This window comes from Palaemon carinicauda, chromosome 27 (assembly GCF_036898095.1).
Source record: "Palaemon carinicauda isolate YSFRI2023 chromosome 27, ASM3689809v2, whole genome shotgun sequence".
NCBI classification, from domain to species: Eukaryota; Metazoa; Arthropoda; class Malacostraca; order Decapoda; family Palaemonidae; genus Palaemon; species Palaemon carinicauda.
In genome coordinates this window covers 43,804,003-43,811,470 of record NC_090751.1, presented here as the reverse complement: position 1 = coordinate 43,811,470, position 7,468 = coordinate 43,804,003, and positions in this window count along the sequence as shown.

Sequence of the window (7,468 nt, the reverse complement as noted above, 5' to 3'; positions counted from 1 at the left end):
AGGCACATGTCATACCTCCAAGGAGATATGATATGTTACTTCTCTCATTTTATTGCCATCTAGATTATTCCAGTGCTGTTGCCATTTATCACAAAACATTTCTTGATGTTAGATAGGAAATCATCACAAGGAATGGGATACCTTCTTGGTAGCAACTCGGATGCAGCATTCTTCGCCAGTAAATCTGCCTTCTCATTCCCAGACACACCTATATGTGCTGGAACCCAACAAAATCGAACCATTATACCTCTCCATCCAATAATAAAAAGCCATTCTAGAATCTTTAAAATTAGAGGGTTACTAGAGTTAAAAATTTCTAAAGCTTGAAGGACATTCTTTGCAAAATTAAAAATTGTAAAATTACACTCCTTCTCCAACGCTATTTTTTCAATAGCGGTTAATATGCCATACAGTTCAACAGTAAATATGGAAGCTGTTAGAGGAAGTGCACCTCTACAATTAAAACCATTACTACGTACTCCAAATTCAACGCCAGCAATATGAAGAAACCACATGACTGCGTCAAGGCATTCTCTCATTAAGAGGGGGGTTCCCCGAGGAAATTCAGCTGGAGTTGTCCTCTGGACAACATTGGGCAATTTTGCAAATATGCAAATCATTACCACCATTATACCAAAACTTATTTTTTTTTCAATATCCTGATAACTGTACATCACACACACTTGAAAATATAGTGTTCCTATATCTTCATAATCAACTATCACAATCTCATTAAAAGCTATCTCATATGGATACATAATATGTATATGTACACGAGAGGAAGTCTAGTATTATTGAAAAACCTTTTGTTCCCAATATCTTGGAAACTTTTTTTCAATATCCTGATAACTGTACATCACACACACTTGAAAATATAAAGTGTTCCTATATCTTCATAATTAACTATCACAATCTCATTAAAAGCTATCTCATATGGATACATAATATGTATATGTACACGAGACGAAGTCTGCTATTATTGAAAAACCTTTTGTTCCCAATATCTTGGAAACTGTGCTTGGTAGGTAGTAGGTTGGCCCACCAGCCACCTGTTGAGATAATACCACTAGAGAGTATGGGGACCTTTGACTGGCCAGACAGTGCTACACTGGATCCTTCTCTCTGGTTATGGTTCATTTTCCCTTAGTCTGCACATGCACAGAATAGTCTGGCCTGTTTTTTACATATTCTCTGCTATTCTCCTATTCTCATACAGCTGAGAACACAGAGATTACCAAACAATTCTTCTTCCCTCAAGGGGTTAACTACTGCACTTTAATTGTCCAGTGGCCACTTTCCTCTTGATACCAGTAGAGGAGACTGTTTAGCTATGGTAAGCAGCTCTTCTAGGAGATGGACACTCCAAAATCAAACCATTGTTCTCTAGTCTTATGTAGTACCATAGCCTCCGTACCATGGTCTTCCACTGTCTTGGGGTTAGTTTTTTCTTGCCTAAGGGTACACTCGGGAAATCTATTCTACCTTATTTCTTTTCCACTTACTTTGTTAAAGTTTTTATAGTTTATATAGAAAATATTTATTTTGATATTGATACAGTTCCTAAACTATTTTATTTTTCAAGTTTCCTTTCCTCATTGAGCTATTTTCCCTGTTGGAGGCCCGGGGCTTATAGCATCCTGCTTTTCTAACTAGGGTTGCAGCTCAGCAAATAATAATAATAATAATAATAATAATAATAATAATAATAATAATATAGAGCAAAATATGTATACCACAATGTTTTCATGGTCCTAGATTTAAATAAACACATCAAACATGTTCTCATGGCAATATGTATACCTAATGCAAGTATACAATGTAGTTCAGCCTTTATCAAAAACACTATTTCCTTGAATATCTTGAGTACAGTGGAGCCTTATATCAAGTAATTGGTACTTATACCCATGTATGCATGGTCACAGGTATGAATAAACACAACAGAATTACTTCCATATACATTATATCCTATAGAGGTTGGGTGATCAAACCAAGGGTACAGAATATACAAAATATAGGGACATTTTCATAATGAATTGTTTATATTTTTGCACCAAACTCAAAACATATCTTTTCTTTTCTTAGGATGTTAATTATGAAAACAGCAAGCTATCTTCTACTTTACGTTATGAAATTGGACCCTACCAAACGTTCAGAGTGACTGGCATAAACACAAGGAGTGATGGCGATATATTTATCGAGCTACAAGCACTACTTGACTAACATGGAAAGACAGCATCTGAGAAATGTCCCAAAACATGTTACCATTCCTATGCAGCCAAACAGAATGTGGCTAAGTATGTGACAAAGAAGGGGAAAAAAATTCCAAACTGTGAGGAACAACACACAAGCTGAATAAGAAAATCACATCTTCCATTTCAGTTCGACAAACATTGCCTGATTTATGGCGATTTACCAGCTGCAGATGCACAGTACCATAAGAAGTGTTATAACAGCTTCATGGGCATACTTACTGTATCATGTACTGACTTGTTATGTGAAACTGCGGTTATCAATAATGATGCTCTACAGTTTGTAAACACTGACATGTGTACTGTTAAGCACATACCTACTTGGATCTCAATTGAATTACATTAAACAGACTAATACACACAAAGAGTAAGATAAAACACAGTGGAAGCTTGACTTTGATGACAGGAAGATTGCTTTATAGCTTGGAATACATTCCCACCCACCGACTGTCCAAAGTTTAGTCATCTACAGCATTGGGAATGGTCAAGTACCTCCCACTGTTGTTATTGTTGAAAAGTTCATCATTGTTCAATCTATGGAGAGTTCATTCCAGACCACTATGACGGCTTCCTTCCATTACAAAATAACCAACCCTGTAAAAACCATGGAACATCTCAAATAAGGGATCAATGTCACTGTGAAAACCATCTTTGGCTTGGAAGCCATTTTCATTCATCAAAGTTGGGAAACAGTAACAGCTGCAGCTGACGATCATATTCCAGTATGAGTTTTGTATAGTTCCTCCATCCCTCATCGACGAGTATGGCTGCTTACATAAGGTAAACAATTCTGCCCTCACCAATCAGCATTGTTGAGAAACTGGATGCTTCAAATCCAGATGTTGTGATAGTAGACATTCAACGGAGATTATATCATCATTTGGCCACTTGGAGGGATGCCATTATGTTGTTTGAGAGCAACAAGCAATACTTGTCATATTACCCAGCTGGTACCAAAAAGATTATAGTGTTTGACAGGTATGAAGATCTATCAACCAAGGACCATGAGAGGATGAGGCATGGTGGTGGGTGTTCCACAGAATTCAACGTGATTATTAACAGTCCATTACCAAAATATGATGCCATTTCAATAGCAAGCACAAGACGCTGTTGTCTCCACCATGAACATGGATTTATAAATTCCTATTGACAGCCCATCACAATAGTGGCTTCAGGTATGATGAGACAGATGTAACTACGATTGCCTACCAACTGCAAGCTGCAGAAAGTGGCAAAGCAGTCGTAAGAATTCCCAGCGATGACATGTGTTCATTTTGGTCTTCTGGGTTTGTAAGATGCAACTGAAGGCTGAAGTCCAGATGAAACGTTAGAATAGGGTGGTGCTGGACATCAATGCAACCTGTTTGCAACTGGGAACAAAATAATGGCAGTTACTAGCAATGCATGCAATCAGTGGCTTTGACACTATGACTTACCCATTTAACAAGGGTTAAGATAAGACTTGAATGTACTGAAGACAGGAGACATTCATTGTCTCTTTGAGGTGGTAGGTGAAGAAAATGCCACAGATGCCAAGCTGATTGAAACAGGCCCCCAGTTCTCTCCAGTCATGTATGATCAGCAGGAAAGGAACTACATGAGTTTGCCTCAATACAATCTGTACACTGGGAAGAAATTGATTGATTGATTGATTGATTGAAAGTTTTCTGGGATCCTGACAGCTAAGGTCATTGACTCCGATAGCATTTATTATATATGAAAAATAAAAGAGAATTCAATTAAAACCATAAAAGTTAAGAAGTCATTATAATAGTTAAATAGTTTCCAGAAGACCTGCTTCTGAAATAAATCTAAAAATGCCGCTCGCATAGTAGGACACATGTCCAAGAATCTTAGCAAGGATGAACCTGCCACCCTCACCTCGAGCCTCAAACAAATATCTATTCCTTAGGTTATTAAAATTAGGGCATTCGGGCAACAAATGCCTCACTGTTAAAGGTACTAAACAGTCCTCGCAATACAGTTGGTGTTGGCCCTTCAGCAGATACTCGTGTGTCAACCGCGTGTGACCAATAGAGAGACGACAAAGAGTCATCTCCCATTTTCGAGGTATCATGTTATACCTCCAAGGTGATTTGATATTTGTTACTTCCCTTATTTTATTGCCATCTACTGTAGACTATCCCAGTACTGTTGCCATTTATTACAAAACAATTTCTTGATTCTAGGTAGGAAATCATTACAGGGAATGGGATACCTCCTTGGTAGCAACTCGGATGCCGCAGTCTTCGCCAGTAAATCTGCCTTCTCATTCCCAGACACACCTACATGTGCTGGAAACCAACTAAATCAATCTGTTATACCTCTCTGTCTAATAATAAGAAGCCATTCTAAAATCTTTAAAACTAGACGGTTACTAGAATTAAAAAACTTCTAAAGCTTGAAGAACACTCCTTGGATCACTAAAAATTTTAAAATTACCCTCCTTTTTCCAAAGCTATTTTCTCAATAGCGGTTAGCAAGCCATACAGTTCGGCAGTAAATATGGAAGATGTTAGAGGAAGTGCACCTCTACAATTCAAATCATTACTATGTACTCCAAATCCAACACCAGCATCAGATTTGGAGCCATCAGTATAAATAAAAGTCGATCCCCTATGTTCTGCAACATGTTCCATAAAAAGAGACCTGGATTCTAAGTCAGTCATATCCTTCTTAACTCCAATAAAGTATTTACAGAAAGATACCTCAGGTAATTTCCATGGAGGCATTGACGATACCTTGAATGGGAGCACCTTACTTCTAATTATATCCACACTGTGTAAAAATTGTTTCACACCTGAAACCCAAAAAGTTGAAGAGATTTTAGGTGCAACTCAAAGACTGTTGAGTGCCTTACAAGGCTTGCAGTCTGAAAGGCTGAAGAATTAGGGAGTCTTTGCAATCTAAACCAATACCGAGTAATAGAGGACATTCAGTAAAGGTCTAGAGGCAACTCCCCAGCATCAACAAGGAGACTTGTGATAGGTGAGGTCCTAAACGCTCCTGTGGACAATCTAATACTACCATGATGTATAGAATCTAATATTTTTAACCGGCTTGGGGTGGCTGAGGAGTATATTTCACATCCTTAACTAATTTTGGATAAAATCAAGGACTTGTATAATTTTAAAATAGTATTGCGGTCTGCCCCAATGATGTATGGGGCAATACTTTTAAGAGATTCATAGCTTCAAGACATTTAGCTTTTAATGCTTTTAAGTGATAAACCCATGTTAGCCTACAATCAAATATCAACCCTAAAAATTTAGCTTCACTTGCACATGGGATCCGTTGACCTTTGATGTATATATCCGGGACTGGATGTACTCCCCGGGTACGACAGAAATGGACAATTGTAGTTTTACTTGTCGAGAACTTAAATCCATTCATATTGGCCCAATGGATAATTTTATAAGCGTTGTATTTTTCTCTAAACCATTACCATTCGAGCTCCAGCAAATGATGTAGAGAGATCATCCACAAATAATGTTGCGAGAACATCCCAGGGAATGACTGAAGATATTCCATTAATTGCTAGTGCAAAAAAGGGTTACACTCAGCACACTACCCTGAGGAACTCCTTCCTGGCATTTACTTTCTGATAGAGCTTCCCCAACTCTCACTTGGAAAACTCTATGTGAAAGAAATGACTGAATAAATGATGGTAGCTCTCCTCTTAAACCAAACTCATGGATTCTTTTAAGTATACCATATCTCCAGGTGGTATCATATGCCTATTCAAGATTAAAAAAAACTGTCATGTGGTGCTGTTTGGAAGCAAATGCTTCACAAATGAAAGACTCAAGTCGTAAAAGCACACCAGCCGTTGATTGCATTTTTCTGAATCCACATTGAATGGGTGATAAAATACCCTTCTTTTCAAGGTACCACATCAGTCTTACATTGACCATCTTCTCCATGATTTTGCACAAACAAGATGTCAATGCAATTGGCCTATAATTTGCTAGTAAAAACTTGTCCTTACCGGGTTTTAAAAAGGCTAAAATAATGGCAAGTTCCCAAACACTTTGATAACTATGATCATACCATATTCTATTAAAAATGCTTAAAATAAATAACTTTGTATTAAAATGTACGTGTTTAATCATTGCATATGGAATTCCATAGGGTCCAGGGGTTGTATCGTTACACGTAGCAAGAGCAAAAACAAATTCTCTTTCAGTAAAAGGAGAATTGTATGACTTGCTTTCTTGTCGCGAAATTTAAAACTTTCTTTTCTTCAATGCTCCTATACTGGTGACCAAGAGCTGCTTCACACTTGCACGATACATTTGAAAAATGGTCAGCCAGGGCATTACTAACTTCGGTTTCTCCATTTACCTTTAAAACTAGTGGTGGGTTTGGGGTGAGTTTGCCTGCTATCTTTTTGACTTTCCTCCAAACAGATGAAGTTGGTGTTCTACTGTTAATGGAGGAAACAAATGACATCCAAGACTGGCGCCTAGCTTCTTTCGTGGCACGACGGAACTGTGCTCTACATTTCTTGTATATGACTAAATTCTCCTCAGTACGGCGCATGCGCAAACAAGTTAGACTTTCTTGTGGCTCTGTGCAGGGCAGTTAGTTCTGATGACCACCAGGGGACTGGTTGCCATCTGAATACCCCTGTTGTTTTGGGAATGGAATTGACTCCTGCTGTGTGAAGAGTTTCATTAAGTAAGTCTATGGGATCATCAACACTTTCCAACTGTTCTGCATTTCCTTCAATTTCACTTAACTCCCGAAATCTATCCCAGTCTGCCTTAACAAGATTCCATCGAGGCGATCTCTGTAAAGGTGGACGATTGTTGGTGTTTATAATGATTGGTGCATGATCACTAGTATGCCAATCATCTAATGTTCTCCAATCAAAATCGAGAAGACAGAGCTTGCAACTGATAGGTCAATGTATTTGATTTGGCATGTATTTGAAAACTATTCTCTCCACAATGAGATATATCCAGATGCAATTGTTCCTACTTTCTTCTGAAGAAATTCACTTATCCTGAAGTAATTTCCTGTGGCCCCTTTTAATTGAGCAACAAGTCAGACTGGTGGTTTGGCTTTCTCTGGGAGGCCACAACCACCTCTATAACTTTATCTATCTAATCTTCAGGTTTGTACACATCAACATCTTTAAGTACCCCATCACACAGAGCACCCTTTATATTCAGATTATTAATTTTAATATTCATAATATTACACATTGCATCAAA